General features: G+C 41.3%; 1 protein-coding gene across 2 annotated transcripts in view; it reads left to right on the top strand.

The window, feature by feature from the left end:
* Agtr1 (angiotensin II receptor type 1) overlaps positions 1-16,914 on the top strand; it is a 47,376-nt gene that overhangs the window by 9,073 nt on the left and 21,389 nt on the right. Inside the window, exon 3 of one of the 2 annotated variants that reach the window (XM_045131266.1) lies at positions 2,071-2,124. The exons of the other annotated variant lie outside the window; for it this stretch is intronic. The gene's annotated coding sequence lies outside the window, so the exon portion shown is untranslated. The remainder of the gene's footprint in view (positions 1-2,070; positions 2,125-16,914) is intronic. 2 annotated transcript variants of the gene reach the window in all.

Genomic DNA, 16,914 nt, shown 5'->3' on the forward strand with positions numbered 1-16,914 from the left:
TACCACGTCACCCCCGTCCTTCTTCCTCCACTCTACCACGTCACCCCCCGTCCTTCTTCCTCCACTCTACCACGTCACCCCCGTCCTTCTTCCTCCACTCTACCACGTCACCCCCGTCCTTCTTCCTCCACTCTACCACGTCACCCCGTCCTTCTTCCTCCACTCTACCACGTCACCCCCGTCCTTCTTCCTCCACTCTACCACGTCACCCCCGTCCTTCTTCCTCCACTCTACCACGTCACCCCCGTCCTTCTTCCTCCACTCTACCACGTCACCCCCGTCCTTCTTCCTCCACTCTACCACGTCACCCCCCGTCCTTCTTCCTCCACTCTACCACGTCACCCCCCGTCCTTCTTACTCCACTCTAGCGCGTCACTACAGGGGTGACTCTGTTGTTTCACATTTAGTTAAACACAAAATAATATACTATTGTTAATCCTAGAAAAAGAAAAGAATAGAGACTCCCACTGAACTAACTATACGATACGGAATTTTTACCAACACTCAACCTCAAGTCTCTGGCCATAAGGTCTCCTTAGCTGTGACAAGGGTTACCAGGGCCTGGTGGCACACCTGTCATCCCAGCCCTCAAGGGGTGGAGGCAGGAGGATCAGAAATTCAAGATCAGCTTTTGTTACTTTGCAAATTCCAGGCCAACTTGAGCCTCATGTGGTCCTGTCTCAAAAAAACAGCAACAAAGCTCCCAGAACCTTGATTCCTTTTTATTTTCTTGGTTATTGCTTAAAACATAAACATTTAAAATAATTATTTTGTTAGGCAGCCCATGTTTGGTGTCTTCAAAACTTCCAGCTCACCTGTTAAATGACCAGCTCGGGACAAATTATGTTTTCTAGTGAGAGTTCCAAGTATGAATTTCCGAATTCTGAGTGGTGGTTCCTGTTATGCAGCCTAAGGCTCTTGGAGTCGCCCCAAGTTGCTAGCTCGCAACTTGTGCTAAAACCCTGTGGTTATTGGTTTGAATTCTGTTACCTGCTCGGATCCCTCCTGTTCTCTGTGACTTCATTGCTCAGTGTTCCCATCCTGATGGATGCCTTGACTTCTGGTCCTCCTCCTCAGCCTTGAGCTGAGTCAACTGCCTCATCCAGAAGAAAGGGTTTTCTTCCACCGGGGAAGACTTGCCATCATGAGCTTTACACAATGTCACACTGTACTGGGGAGACTCAGAGCTCACCAAAGAACTGAATGTTGAGTACTTAGTATTAAATAAGACATTTCCATCACGTCCTCCAAGGCTCAGGTGACATTGCAGAAAGTGAAACAGACAGCCAGGAGTGGTGATGCACGCATTTAATCCCAGCACTCTGGAGGCAGAGGTAGGAGTATCACCATGAGTTCAAGGCCACCCTGAGACTCCATAGTGAATTCCAGGTCAGGCTGGGCTAGAGTGAGACCTTACCTTACCAAAAAAAAAGAAAGAGAGAAAGTCCAACAGAAAGAATGTAAGAGCCAGAGGATGCGAAAGAGTGCTTTGCACTGCAGTCTTCAGACACGACGCAGTGGCTGCATTTTTAACCTCATGGTGACTGTCATTACATGCACATGACATGCATAATATTGGACCCGTCGACATTTCATCAGGGCTGATAGCAGAGGGCAAAAAGTAAAGATGTCAAAGTGGATAAGGAACTAGTCAGAAAAAGGAAGGCTCAGTGGAAGGAGCGGGAGGCTAAGAGAGGGTCCTGGGGGAGAAGGTGACGTTCTGCTGTTGTGTGTTGGGGCAGATCCCCCGAGCCCCAGGCTCTCCTCCTGCCTAACCCTGGAAGAGTGTTAACAAAAGGACAAATAGACGAATCTCTCAGGCATCTCAGTTTTCTTTGTTTTTCCTCAAATTTGTGTTTGTTTGTTTGGTTTTGTTAGTACTGCTACTTATAACCATGTTGTTAATTAACAGTTATTATGTTTATATTGACATGTCATATTATATCATGATTATTATTATTAAGTAATTCTTAGTGATGACTAAATTTGATTTATGCAAGAGAAGGAATTTGAAACAGTTTAAATATAGACAGTGTGTCTCCTCCAAGTTCTCATGTTGCCATTTTCCAGCAGATAGCTGCTTCCAAATCTACTATAGAGACAAAGATAGAGCTTCTAACCCATGTAAGTGTTTTGGCTGTCTGGTATGAACTACGGATTGTTGGTCCCCTGTATGTCACTGTATCTAGCTGCCATCCTGTTCAGTCATGACTGAGGAATGTCAAAGAGTTTCTTAAGCAGGTTAGTCAATTAAGAATTTTGTTCAGGGGCTGGAGAGATGGCTTAGCAGTTAAGTGCTTGCCTGTGAAGCCTAAGGACCCTGGTTCAAGGCTCAATTCCCCAGGACCCACGTTAGCCAGATGCACAAGGGGGTGCACGCGTCTGGAGTTCATTTGCAGAGGCTGGAAGCCCTGCCCCCCCCTTCTCTCTCTCTCTCTGTATCTGTCTTTCTCTCTGTGTCTGTGTCTGTCGCTCTCAAATAAATAAATAAATAAATTTTAAAAAAAAGAATTTTGTTCAGAAGTGTAAATTCAAATATTGTAAAGATTAGAAAGTTGTCTTGAAGGTGCACAATAGCTGGACAGGTACAGGACTGTGGCAATAATAAGGTGAAGTTTCCAAGCCTGGGTGGGTGCCCTGCAATAGTAACAATCCAGACAAATAAGTACAACAGCCCTAGAAAGCACAAGTATCTTTTTCTTCAAAATAATGCTAAGGATTGCCTGTAAAAATCATCTAAAGCCATTGAATTACATGATTTGTGCATTATTTCATGCAAATGCTAATTAAAGTATTATAGTAAGTCACTGGTAAGCAAAAGTAAATTTTGTTCAGATTTATCCTAGATTTATTTGCCTATCTATTACGTTACAGTTTCTATTTCATTCACTGTCTGAATCTTAGCTTCTAACCCACAACTTGTTAGTGGCTTAATGTTCAAAGCCACTTTAAATTAGCAGTATCTGTGGGGATTTAATGTGATACTCAGATGATGTGCAAGTCATTCATTGCCTTGTTAGAGTTCTAGAATACAGTGTTTCAGTCATGGGGAAAAAAAGTGTTAAAGAGTCATGACTTAGTCAGATGTCTCATTAGGGAGCTGTACTAATGACAAATGTGACCATTGTAAATGGAACACTGTATGCGGAACAGTTGTAATTGTGACAAGTGTACACTGCTGCTAAGTGTGGTTGTAGTAACATTAACCATTTGCTGACGCTGATAGTTTCCATAGTAGCTGTTCACAAGAGGGAAAAAAATTTCCCTGTGTATGAAAACTAAAATTAAATGTGTGTGTGTGTGTGTGTGTGTGTGTGTGTGTGTGTGTGTGTCATTTTTTGAGATAGGTTCCTACTCTAGCCCAGGATGATCTGGAACTCACTCTGCAGCCACAGGCTGGCCTCAAACTCTCTGCAGTATCCCAATCTCAGCCTCCCAAGTGCTGTGATTAAAGATGCACACCACCATGCCCAGCTTAAAAATGTTTTGTTCACAGACAGTTGAGTATACGGTGCACATGCGTGCCTGCTTTGTCTCACATAATTCTTACAGATCAGCTTAGAAGGTTTACTCTTGCTCTCGTCATCCTCTGAATGTCTCACACAGAAATGAATTTCTAGAATCTATTAGCTACTGCTAGAGCGCCCTTCCCTTTCCAAAGAATATTCTCAATTATTTTATTAATCTCAGTTCCTAATATTCATTGGGGGAAAGCTTCCAAAATAACTATGATATTTTGCTTAATAATAACCAAACATGGGGCGCTGGAGAGATGGCTCACTGATTAAGGCACTTGCCTGCCAAGCCTAGCGAACCGGATTTCATTCCCCAGCACCCACACAGAGCCCGATGCCCAAAGTGGTACATGCATCTGGAGTTCATTTGCAGTGGCTCCTATTCCCTCTCTCTCTCTCTCTCTCTCCCTCCCTCCCCCTCCCTCCTTCTCTCTTTCTCTGTCCCTCCCTCTCCCTCTCTTTCTTTTTGTCTCTCCTTGAAAATAAATAAATAAAAATATTTTTTAAATAATAAAACATGGAAATTGACTCTTTTTAACTTTCAAACCTGTAAATATCAGGGAGATAAAACAAGCACACTTTATTCTAAGATGCCATGATTTTTAGATGTTTTGCTAGCCCTGCCAGTAATACCAACCTTGTCTTCAGATTCTGTAACCTCCAAGGTCCCATCTCAAGCTATAGGCACCATGCTGAATACAAGTTTTATTTTGTTTTGTTCTGTTCTGTTTTGTTTTTGGCGGCAATCTGTACCTTGGGTCCAAATAAGCAGACCTTCTGTAAGTTTTTAGTTTTCCTATAATAGATGTCTCAACTGAACTGAATAAAGCTTGTTTATCTTAATTTAAAAACAATTTGGAGAAACAAACAAAATGAGTTAGAGAATACTTTTCTTTTTTATTTTCATGGAACTGTATATGACAGTGTCATAGACAACAGTAGTTTGGATTTTTTTTAATAAACTATGTTATAGTAAATTCTTAAAGCTCTTGGTCATAATGTTTCCACTAACACGGTTCCCTTAATGAAATGTCACTTTCAATTACATTCCAGTTACTTATTCCTAGCAGTTCAGTTGCATTTGTTTCCCACACAAATGGACACACAGGCAAAAAAAACCTGAAACCCAATTTGTCTTTTGAGTAATGTATGGATTTGACATGGCTTTGCAGGCAGCTGTGAGACGGGAATACAATATACAGCTACAATTCCCCTTACATATTTGATATGATCACTTTCTATTGAAAGCAGCAGTAGTATAAATTTGGACCCAGCTTAGAATTTTGAAATATGGATCCCAGAGTCTTATCAATAAAAAAGCAAGGTAATGTTAGCATCTTGTTGGTGTTTGTTTAATTAGCAAAGTTATCATTTGACTTACAAGGTAAAGAGGTTTGTTCTAGGTAACCTGGTATTCACACAATTTACCTCTAATAATGTGGATCTTTTTCTTAAATAACATTGGTAGCCATGACCACGACAACGCGGACGATACCTCTTAGAGCTGGGTTATTAGTGACACTTTAGTAGCTAAGGGGCTCAGGAAGTCGTCTCTAAATTTAAAGGCTGTGTTTTGCGGGCAGGATCATTACCCTGTCCTCGCAACTTCCTGGTCATTTCCACTGGAACATGAAAGGGATTCCATGTCACAAGTGATCTGGCTTCCTCTCTTCTCCACACCTCTCATGGTTTCTTCTGTAGCTTCATAGCCCGAACCTTCCCTCAGCTCCCCTTAGGGGCATACACACAGCCATTCCAAATTCAGACCCACACGGGAGAGGACACACAATCCTTGTCTTTCTGGGCCACGGTGGCAGCACCCATATACGTTCCCAAGAGGGTGCCATGCGGCGCCTTCCCCCCATGCACCCCACCTGCCTTTGTTGCCATTTGTTTTCTTGATGGCACCCATTCTGACTGGGGAGAGAGAGAATCTCAAAGGAATTTTAATTTGCACTTCCCTGTGGCTGAGGACGTTGAACATTTTTTGAAATGCCTGTTGACCAGGTATGTTCTTTTTCTTGAGAGTTATCCGTTCATTTCATTAGCCCATTCATTGATTGAAAGCTCTGTTTTTGCAGTGTATTTTTGCAGTTCTTTATATATCCTTGATAGCAAGCCCCTGTCTGAGTTGTAGCTGACAAAACTCTGCTCCGGTTTTGCAGATTCTGTTCCCTCTGATGACACCTTCCTTTGCTAGGCAAACCTTTCAGTTTCCCAGTTTCCTGCTGTCCCGTGTGTGGATGCTCGGTACTGTCTCCTGTGCTACTGGTGCGCTGTTCAGAAAGTTCTTATCGCTACCTATTACTTCTGGTGAATTCTCTATGTTTTCCTGTAATAGTTTTAGTGCTTTGATCTTAAATTAAGGTTTTGACCTTCATGCGGAGTGAGAAAGCGAGAGAAAGAGAGGAGAGAGAGGTAGAGAGGAGAGAGTGAGTTATGGTTCTAACTTCATTCACGTGGATTTCTGGTTTTGTCAGCACCGTCTGTTGAATAGGCTGTCTTTCCAGTGCATGTTTCTGATGTTTTTGTCAAAATTTAGGTGATCAAGCTGGATGTGGTGGTGCACACCTTTAATCCCAGCACTTAGGAGGCAGAGGCCAGGGAATCGCTGTGAGTTCAAGGCCAGCCTGGCACCGCAGAGTGAGTTCCAGGTCAGCCTTGGCTAGAGTGAGACCCTACCTCAAAAAAAAAAAAAAAAAAAAAAACAATTTAGGTGACCGTAGCTCTAATCTATTCCACTGGGCTGTGTCTGTGAATACTTGGCCAAACACTTAAACAAGGTTTCAAAATCAATTTTAAAAAAGCAGAGCCACTGCAGATAAAGTCAAGAGGAAGGTCACAGCTACTTTTTGATCAAGAATCTATTTGCTCCCCAGTGATGGTCCCAGGTGACGAAGGGAAACCAAGATGGAGATGTCACTGCATCTTGGTCCTCTTAGTGTGACCGGTATGTAGAGAGCAGTGAAAAGTGAAAACTAAAACCCACCGCTTATCTTCCTTACCAAGGAAAAGCAAGAGACCTGGTTAGGAAAACCAAGAAGAATGCACACTGGGGTTGTTAATGGTAGATGAGATGCACACCTCACGTGGGTATGTAAAATTATCATATAACACTAGTGGGCCAGCCATATTTTAACACCTAACCATTAGTGAATGCTAGACTCCACTTTGCACATAATGTGTTTATCTATGCACACTTGAACAAATAGGCAATTTCAGAAGGCTCATAGTACATCAAGTAGGTTTGGGGAAATTGAAGTCATAAGAGGCTTTTCTAATGGACTGCTGCCAGAATTTAAATCAAATTAGATGCATGAATTAGATAAAACAAACTGAATTAAAGAGTGAGAACCATAATGCATAAGCACCAATGGCAAAGGGAAATCTCTGCTATGAACATAACAATACATGTTAATACATTTTGACATTTTAATTTATCTTCATTTCCTTCAGATAAAACCTGATTTAACATGGAGATCAACAATGAGCTCTGTGTAACCTATGTTGTGGTTTTAGCCTCTTAGAGAGATGTTTCAACATCTTAAACTTTCACATTTAAAGAAAGAAAGGGAAGAAATGTGCATAACAAGAAAAAGTAATCCTGCAATCTTTCTAAGTAATTCAGACTAACTATTGAAAACTCTTGACCTAAAGAGAGAAAAAAATCCTTTCACAGGAAATTTTATTCCATTATGTGTCATTACTTTTAGTTAAATTCACTAATACATTGTTGCAAATCAATTAGGCTCACAACAATCTGATACTGGGGGGCATTTCTTTCACAGGAGGAGAAGGTGACGCATCACTTAGTTGGGAAGCAAATGTAATTAGATTTGATCAGTTGAAGATTCCTGTCCTGCTGTGGAGTCAGATAGAAAAAGCAGTATGACTCAGAAAATGTCATTTTGGGCCTATCGATCACCAGCTGCTGAGGCAGCCTGTGAAAGCAGGCAGGTTTCGTCCAGAGAAGTCTGTTTGAAACTCTCTCGTCAAATGTAAATGACTATATGTAAATGCGCTATATGAACTCTGCTGGTCAGCGATCCCTCTGCCCCACATGCCATATACCCAGCAGTCCACCCACCGCTTCCTCAGTCTGAATCCCGATAACACTGTTTTCATCCATTGTGATCTAAAGTCAATCACTGAGAAAACATGAGCCCATCACTTAACAAACCCAGAGTTAAGGTGATATTACACACAAGGTGTTCCTATTTAGGAACGTATTTTGCAGCAGGATCTACTGTCATGCCATTCAGTATTTTTGGACAACTGTATGCCCGTCCTCTGTTCTTGGCAATAAGCTCAAAAGTCCCAAGGTTCACACGATGTACAATCTAAAGAATGAAGATAAAAAAATAACACAATCAATGATGGAAGATGACATGAAGAATAGGAATAGTTTGTGAAAGCAGTCAGAAGGGGTTATTGAAATTCTAGAAGGTAGATCAGGGAGAGCCTTGTGAATCAGAATAAAACTGTGTGGACAGTGAGGGAAGATTGCTCTAGGCAGAGGAAGTAGTGAAGGCAAGGGGCTTGTTCAGGTAGGCAAGGGGCCTCAATCAGCCTTAGGAATGTAAGGGGATAGAGGTCTGACAAAGGGGCGTGCAGTGTTAGAGAGGACCTTTTGACAAACTCCGGCTTATTTAGAAAGAACGCAAGAAGGGGAACTGATGGAAACTTAATCTCTCTCTCTCTCTCTCTCTCTCTCTCTCTCTCTGTCTCTCTCTCTCTCTCCCTCTCCTTGCAAATAAACAAATAAATTTTTAAAAAAACTTAAAATGCTTTAAAATATGTGAATTGTTTCTCTGAGGGCAGTTTTTAAAAAGAAATCAGGAGGCTGGGGGAATGGAAATGGCTCAGTGGTTAAGGCACTTGCTTCCAATGTCTGACAGCCTGGGTTTGATTCCCCAGTACCCATATAAAGCCAGATGTGCAAAGTGGTGCAGGTGTCTGGAGTTCATTTGCAGTGGCAAGAGGTCCTGGAACACCCATTCGTTCCCTCTCTCCTCTCTTCCCTCTTCTCTCTTTCTCTCCTCTTCCCTCCTTCTCCTTGCAAACAGATAATTAAAAATAAAAGATGTCAGGTCCACTATTCTGGACTCCCTGACTGGTCCTCTGACAGTGACTCCACACATCACAAACCTACATTGGTTTTTATCAGTTCTTCCTGGAAACCTAACTATCTTGTCTGGTACCTTTGTTACACTTCAAATATACTTGCCTATAGTTCTAGTTTTTAATCCTATTTTTCTGGGCCTGAAAAGGAAACTCACTAAGTGATAGTAAAACCTGTACAACATTGCCTTTAGGTTATTGTTAATGAAATCTTTGTCTTGGATCCCTGGAGTGATGTGCTTAAGTCCTGGAAAACCACTGAGTGCAGACCAATGTCATGTGCTATTTCATTCCATTTAAAATATTTTATCTTCAGGCCCAACAAGAAAATTCCAAATAAATGCATTTGGTAGTCTGTATTTGTCATCCATCCATATATAAACACAAATAAAATTATTAGTGAAAAAATTCTAATCAACTAACTAAAAACATACAGAAGTCTGAATGAGAAAAAACTGCTCTGTTATTTTCAGGGGTGGTGTTTTTTCATAACCCCTTAAAGGACACCTTAACGAGAACTGGGGAACAAACATGTAACAGTCAACGCTTGAAGGAGAAAACAAGAAAATGAAGATTAATAGGCCTTCGCCTGTTAATTTGATTTTCTACAGCTCCTTTCCAGCTTAGGCAAGAGAGTTTATCACGATTTCCAGTAGATGGGGCCAAGAAAAGACTAACATCTATGACGCTGTGCCTCTCCCAAGTGGGCCTGGTACCTCGTCTGCTTGCAGGAGACACTTCTTTAACAATAGGACATGGGAAGAGATCACAGCAGAATGAGGGAGGAAAAAACATGCAGCTTTCTTCACTAGAGGAAAACAATCACTCAATTGCTGAGTTTTGTAGCCTAAAAGTTTTTGAAAATAATTTCTGATAAATAATAACCGATACTATTGTTTCTACGTATTGTAAGAAATTGTTTATAGAGTAAGCGTGTTGTAAATAGTTGTAAACTTGGGCAAATCAGTAATCAAATACTATAGTCAGGACACACACTTTACTACCAGAAAACTTAGGCCATATAAAACCTGTGTACCCTTGTATTTTCTACACATGCATGTCCTTCCTACCCAAAAGAAAATAAGGTTTTACTGGCCCATTATGACTTTGGTGGCACTTTAGATACGTAAATTTATTTAATGTCCACACATCTCTGAGCCTTGGAAAGTCTGTGATTTGACAACTTTATAAGAATAAGTGTGTGAGTTTGAATCCAGAACTCCTTTCCCTTTCCTTTCCTTTCCTTTCCTTTCCTTTCCTTTCCTTTCCTTTCCTTTCCTTTTCTTCTTTCTCTCTTTCTTTTTGAGACAGGATCTTTCTAGCTCCTGCCTCGGCTTTCTGAGTGTTGGATGTCACAGGCATGTACCCCATGCCTGGCTGAATCCAGAGTTCTGTTCTTGCTGGGTTTTGTGCTGAGGCAGGGTCTCGTTCTACTTAAGGCTGACGTAGAACTCACTGTGGAGCTCAGGCTGACCTCTAACTCATGTCTTCATATCTCAGCCTCCCCAGTGCTGGGGTTGAAGCAGTGTTTCACAACTTCTGGCAAAAACTTAAAAATAAAAAAAAAAAAAAAAAACTCAGGTCACCACCAGTTTACACTTAATCACTATCCAATAATGGTTCTTAACCCCAACCTATACCATATCAAAATGCTTTTACATATCAAATTGACCTGAATTGTATTCAGAAAACCATCCGGTATTAAGTAAAGCTAAAGAGGGAGGTGAATAGTCTTCGCAGGGCCCATGTCCCTGTTCTGGGCTTTCTGCACCAGGCCCTGTCTTCCTCTCAAGAGAACTCCTAGTACGGCTGTCTTCCCCTCTCATCCCACGATGGCACCACACTTACCTAGTCTCGCAGCACTACGGAGGACGTGATGGAGGTTGAGTTGATAGGAAGGTCTGGGGCTTAGTTATGAACAGCCAGTGTGTAGCTGGCTCTCTAAACTGACATTCAACCCAAAAGAACATTCTGGCAGAATTCCCGGTCCTAGGGCTAGTTAATGGTACAAATACAGTCATTTATTTATAACTACTCAGGAATTTATTTCCCAGCACCATGCCTGACATCAAATATAAACAGCCCTGTAAGAAACTGGAAAATATAATATACAACCTTAAATGGGGAGTTTCCCTTTCTCACACAAACATACAAGAACAGATTCAAATTAACCTGCACTTCTCTGCCAGCGTGGGGGGGGGGAGTGCCTCCGATCTCCAGAGCCATGCGCTCCTTTTCCAACCAACTCCAGTGTGTCCTGGAAATTGCTACTGAAGGGCCAAACTGCAAAAGTGTAATCTCCCCGCACCCCAACATCCAACCATTCTGGTGGTAGCTTGTGTGTATCTGGTCAGTGCTCACTCTAAATCCAAACAGGCTGGGATGGGAAAGTAGGTGAGTTACCAGAATGCCTTAATCACCATGACATCTGTAATTAAAAAAATAAAATAAAATAAAAGGCTTCTAATTCTTCTCTCACATGTTTCTCTTCTGGAAAAAAAAAAAAAAAAAGATATACTGTACCTTACAGAGAAAGCAAATTTTTCTACACAAGAGGTGGAATAATGAACAGGCTAAAAGGAGCACCTGAAGTGAAGTCACTTATTTTTTTTTACTTTCAATTCTTTGCATTTGAGCAGACTGTTAATTGCAGTTGCCGTACACTGTTCTGGAAAGCATTTACCCCTGGTTAACTTGTTCCAATGTGATATTTTGTTTGGTAGAGCCATGAATGTAAGTTATCATTCACATCGGGGGCGGGGGGAAAGTGAAATTTAAAAGTCTCTAAATGGTATAATCTTCTCAATCCTGGAAATAAAATAAAAACAGAATCAAGTCTCCAACTCAGGAATGAGTCATCTCTCAAACTCTCCCAATCTGTGACCTAGTTTTAAGGTTGTCATGAGAATAGCTGGGAGAGCAACTTGGACTAGGGACTGTTTCATGCCCTTATCTCATCTGTTCCTCGTGACTCTAGGTAGTGACCAGGGTGCTGGTATTACATTTCCACTTTGTAAATGAAGATGGGGAGAGCCGAGCAAATCCTAGTGGACAGTACTAACTGGACACTCCTATTACCAGGCGTCCGAACTGCGTTTCCTTTCCAATTCAATAACAGTAAACAAATGCACAGGCTCAATTCTCTTACTGCCTCCACTTCCACACAGAAACAGAACCTAAGTGGCCCACACAGTTGGTCAGTGTCAGCGTTAGCAGCAGGGTGAGAATTGGAGCTGTCTTCCAAGCAAGCTTCCAACCACTTCCTTCCCACCAGCAACTCACCCGGGCCTCCAGTGTCTCAGACCCTGCCACGCTGTTCAGCTCCAATTGGCAGCATTGGTGCATGGCAAAATCCACATGTTCCATAGAAACAAAAAGTAGAGGTGATAGAAAGGGAGACATGCACTGTGTACATGTATGAACCCCACTGAGGAGGGGCCCCAGTGGGATGGGGGCAGAGACGAGGAATAAGAAGGAATCAACACATGATGTGCCCATATAAAATATGTTATTAACTTTAAAAACATTAAAGAGGATAATGGGATGTGAGCATTATCAAATTACTGTATGTCATCAGTTAAAGTTCCCAATTAAAAAGAAACTGTACCTGCCCCCACCCCAACTTTTTTGCCCAGCATGGTAGTGCACGCCTTTAATCCCAGTACTCAGGAGGCAGAGGTAGGAGGATCGCCATGAGTTCAAGGGCACCCTGAGTCTACACAGTGATTTCCAGGTCAGCCTGAACTAGCGTGAGACTCTACCTTGAAAAACCAAAAACTAACTAAATAAATAAAATACCTGAAACCCCACTGAGGAGGGTCCCCAGCAGAATGGGGATAGGGATGAGAGAAAAGAGGGTACCAAAACAAAATTTATCCATACAAAATATGTTGTTAACAATAATAATAGTAATGGAAAAAATTTAAAAAAGAAAAAGTAATAATGTACTTGCTAACACGTATAGCAATCCTCATCATTTTAAATGTTAATTAGTCAAAAATAAATAAAGACCAACTGAGGATTGAAAAAAAAGTCTGGTGATTGTATTTTTTTCCTAAAAGATTTCATAAAATTGGGGATTTAGAAGTGGATCAGCAGTTAAAGGCACTCGCTTGCAAAGCCTGCTGACCTGAGTTTGATTCTCCAGCATCCACATAAAGCCAGATGTGAAACGTGACGCGTGTGTCTGGTGTTCCTTTGCAGAGCAGGACAGCCTGACACACCCATACACATACATACTCACACACATACACACCCCCAAACACACATGTAAATAAACAAATATTTTTAGAGCATTGCTATAAGAAAACCTGTTGTTTATCTAGGGTAAAGTGGAAGCATGTCATTGCCTTACGTACGTAACCATGGCTACCGGAACAGACTGGTTTCTAAAACTTACGTTCTGTGACTTGGAATGTCTTCAAACCAAGATATCCAAAATCATTACCATATAATATTGTTCTCGCAAAATTGTAATGAAGTTCACAAGTCTACATGGCCCTATTCTGAGTTACAACACAAATCAGCCTCATTTGATTGTCACTATTTTATGTAGTCATACAGTATTACTGAAATGTGCTTAATAGAAACAGCACAGTACTGAGAAATTACTAGAAAGTGAGCTCAGAAAGTCGCATACAGAGACTCGCAGAGCCTTAGGCAAGAGAAGCTTGGTTCTCTGCACATAGTACTTTAAAGGAAATTTTCATCACGAAATTAGTTGAAGTGTGATTAACCAATGGGAGGTCTAGAGCACAATTTTTGATCTTATAATCATCTGCACTTTACATGTTCATATGTTTTCATTCAATTAAAAATTAAAAATTGATTCTGAGGCTAGAGAGATTGCTCAGTGATTAAGGCACTAGCTACAAAGCCCAATGACCCAGGTTTGATTCCCTAGTACCCACATAAAGCCAGATGCTCAGTGGTGCATGCATCTGGAGTTTGTTTTCAGTGGCTAGGGGCCCTAGCATGCCTATTCTCTCTCTCTCTCTCTCTCTCTCTCTCTCTCTCTCTCTCTCTCTCTCTCTCTCTCTCTCTCTCCTTGCAAATAGATAAATAATATTGTTTTAAAAAGTGATTCTTAGCCAGGCATGGTAGCATACCTCTTTAATCCCAGCATTCTGGAGGCTAAAGTGAGAGGATCTCTGTGAGTTCAAGGTTAACCTGGGGCTACAGAGTAAGTTCCAGGTCAGCTGGGCTAGAGTAATAACCTGCCTCAAAAAAGAAAAAAAAAATGATTCTTTTACTTTCTTGGAACTAATAATAGATTACATCATCACATAGTATTTTATTTATTTATTTAAGAGAGAGAGCGAGAGGCAGATAGAGAATGGGCACGCCAGGGCTTCCAGCCACTGCAAACAAACTCCAGACACGTGCGCCCCCTTGTGCATCTGGCTAACGTGGGACCTGGGGAACCGAGCCTCGAACCGGAGTCCTTAGGCTTCACAGGCAAGCGCTTAACCATCTCTCCAGCCCTATGTTAGATTTTTAAAATAAAATACTATGCGATGGTCTGGAGAGATGGCTTAGTGGATAAGCGCTTGCCTATGAAGCCTAAGGACCCCAGTTCGAGGCTCGATTCCTCAGGACCCACGTTAGCCACATGCACAAGGGAGGCACGGGTCTGGAGGTCCTTTGCTGTGGCTGGAGGCCCTGGTGCGCCCATTCTCTATCTATCTGTCTGTCTCTTTCTCTCTCTGTCTGTCGCTCTCAAATAAATAAATAACAAAATATTTAAATAATCTAACATAATTTCAACCAATTTCTGAGTCATATGTAATAGTGTGACAAAATGCCCATGAAAGGTAAAATTTTATGGGGTAATTTACATTCTGTTTGAGGACAGATGAATGTATGTTGAGAATATGCATATAATGATAGAAATAATAGGTAACATTTGAGTGTGTAACATACATAAATCTTTTTTCCTCATATTTTCGTCAATCCACTGTTATAGTACACAGCTAGTTTTTATTTTATTTTAAGCTGAAGGAGACTATAGCCAAAAAAGGATGAGTAAACTATTTAATTACCTGATTAGTGAGAGATGCAGCAAGGCTCTTGACCCTGACCTTACGGCTTCCGGTCAGCTTGTTTCTGTGATTCAGCAGCTGCAGGACACTAACGTCAATGAAACAGCATTTCCTTTTAAGGCTTTACATGCTGGATATAGATCTTAAAATGCAGGCGGGCTTTCCAGTCATTTACTAAACTTGCTTTTTAAAGCTATGTTATTATTTGCAAGGAGACAGAGAGAGAACGGATGCCCCAGGACCTCCTGCCACGGCATGCCAATCCTGGGTGCATGTGACGCTTTGAGCATTTGACTTCTTGTGGGTACTGATGGGTCAAACCCAGGCTTTCAGGCTTTGCAAGCAAGCACCTTTAACTGCTGAGCCATCTCTCCGCCCCCTAAACTCTTTTTTTATTATCTATTCTGCCCATACTGGGTGTGTATAGTATACTGTCTTTTGAAGAAATTATTTTAAATATATCACCTTACAACATTCTTCTAAGGGCAAGGAAGAAACTTCACTGTATGATTTCCCCCCCGTCAAATCAAAGTCCAGGGAGGATTTAATGATGGCCCTGACGTATCAATTTCATTTTCCCAAGAGACAAAGAAAAAGTGCTTCTTGAGACTCTTGTCCCTAATTTTAGGCCAGTCTACTCAACTTCCTAAATTATGTTGCTCTTTTACTCAATAAGACAGCTTTTCCATCTTGCATATCGTCACAAAGCATATAGCATATTTTTCAGTCTTAGTTGTAAGTGTTGTTGTCTGGTTGCCTGTGTGTGTGTGTGCATGTGTGCACGCGTTTTGTCTTCATGTCTGTTTTCCATGACTATGCAGGGAAGGCTGTGACCTCCTGGGAGCTCTGTTCTTCTCAGAGGAAGGACCTTGTAGATGGCCTTGTGTGTCTCCCAGGGAGCTGCATATCCTGACTTCAAATGCCGGACCAAAATGAGACCCAGTTGCCTTCAGTGGACAGGGAAGGTCGTGCTTTGAGAAGAAAGAAGTTCTTTGTGCTTTTGTCGTAAGAGAGCGGGGTTCTTCATGGGAGCAGAGGAGAGTGCTATCTCCCGCGACTATCCTGGTCGTTCCAACTTTGAAATCTGAAGGAATCAGCCATGGCGTTTGGGTCATATTAATACTGCTATTTGGAAGTTTTTTCTCAGATTTTTTTTTTTTTTTTGGCAAATGCATATACTATGATGGGTCAGAAAAGCAAGTTTGTAGAAAAGGCAGGTAGCGGAAAGTCAAGCTCAATGACGAAGGTGTCCTCAACCTCCTGAAATTATGTCTGTCCTCCTTTTCTGCATTTTTCTCTACTTGATTTAATACAGTTTTTTAAATATTAACAAGAAAATCAGTTCCTGGAATGTGTTCAATACTCACCATGTGCCCAGCAATAAGAGCAGCCCACCAGTGAATCACACTTTAAGCCCTTGACAAAATTTCCCTTTAAATCAGTGTTTAGAACTTTCTCTGCTCGCAGCTCTTCCAGTGTCCACAGGACTCCATGCACCATGTCTACTGGGACGGCAGGTGCTCTCCTTCAGTCACTACACGGCCTGGTTCCTGCTAATCACATTCTAGTCTATAGTGGAAAAATACAATATGTGAAATAAATGCTAATAATAAATGCATGGGCTAAGGAGATGGCTTAGAGGATAAAGGCACTTATTTGCAAGGCCTAAGCACCTAGGTTCACTTTCTCAGAACCCACATAAAGCCAAATGCATCTGGAGTTTGTTTTCAGCAGCAAGAGGCCCTGGCATGCCCTTTCTCTCCTCTTTCTCTCCCTCTCTCTCTCTCTCTCAATCTCTCTCTCTTTCTCTCTTTCTATCTATGAATAAATAAATAAATAATTTAAAACTATAGTATGTAGTTACCTTATTCCATAAGAGATAAGAGTTTATAAAGTCTCAAAGTTAAAGTAGGGACCAGAGCAAGACCTCTCAAATGTTGGCATTTTCAGCTATTTTAACTAGTATAGTTTTTATAATAATTTATGAAGTTTTTATTACTGTGTTCCCTGATTGAGCTGACAAGCTTGCACAAGGTGCCCAGCCTACACAAATATCATCTCTAATGTTCCTTCTAACTCTGAGACAAATTTAAAAATATCTCTAGTTTGAGAAATATTTAAGATGTCTGAATGGTGATATTGTCCTTACCAGCTAAGGGATAATATCATTGCCAATTATTTTTTATTAAAATTTTAATTAGATATATTAAGAAAGAAAAATGACAATCTAAGAACCG

Source organism: Jaculus jaculus, chromosome 12 (genome assembly GCF_020740685.1).
Source record: "Jaculus jaculus isolate mJacJac1 chromosome 12, mJacJac1.mat.Y.cur, whole genome shotgun sequence".
Classification (NCBI taxonomy): Eukaryota; Metazoa; Chordata; class Mammalia; order Rodentia; family Dipodidae; genus Jaculus; species Jaculus jaculus.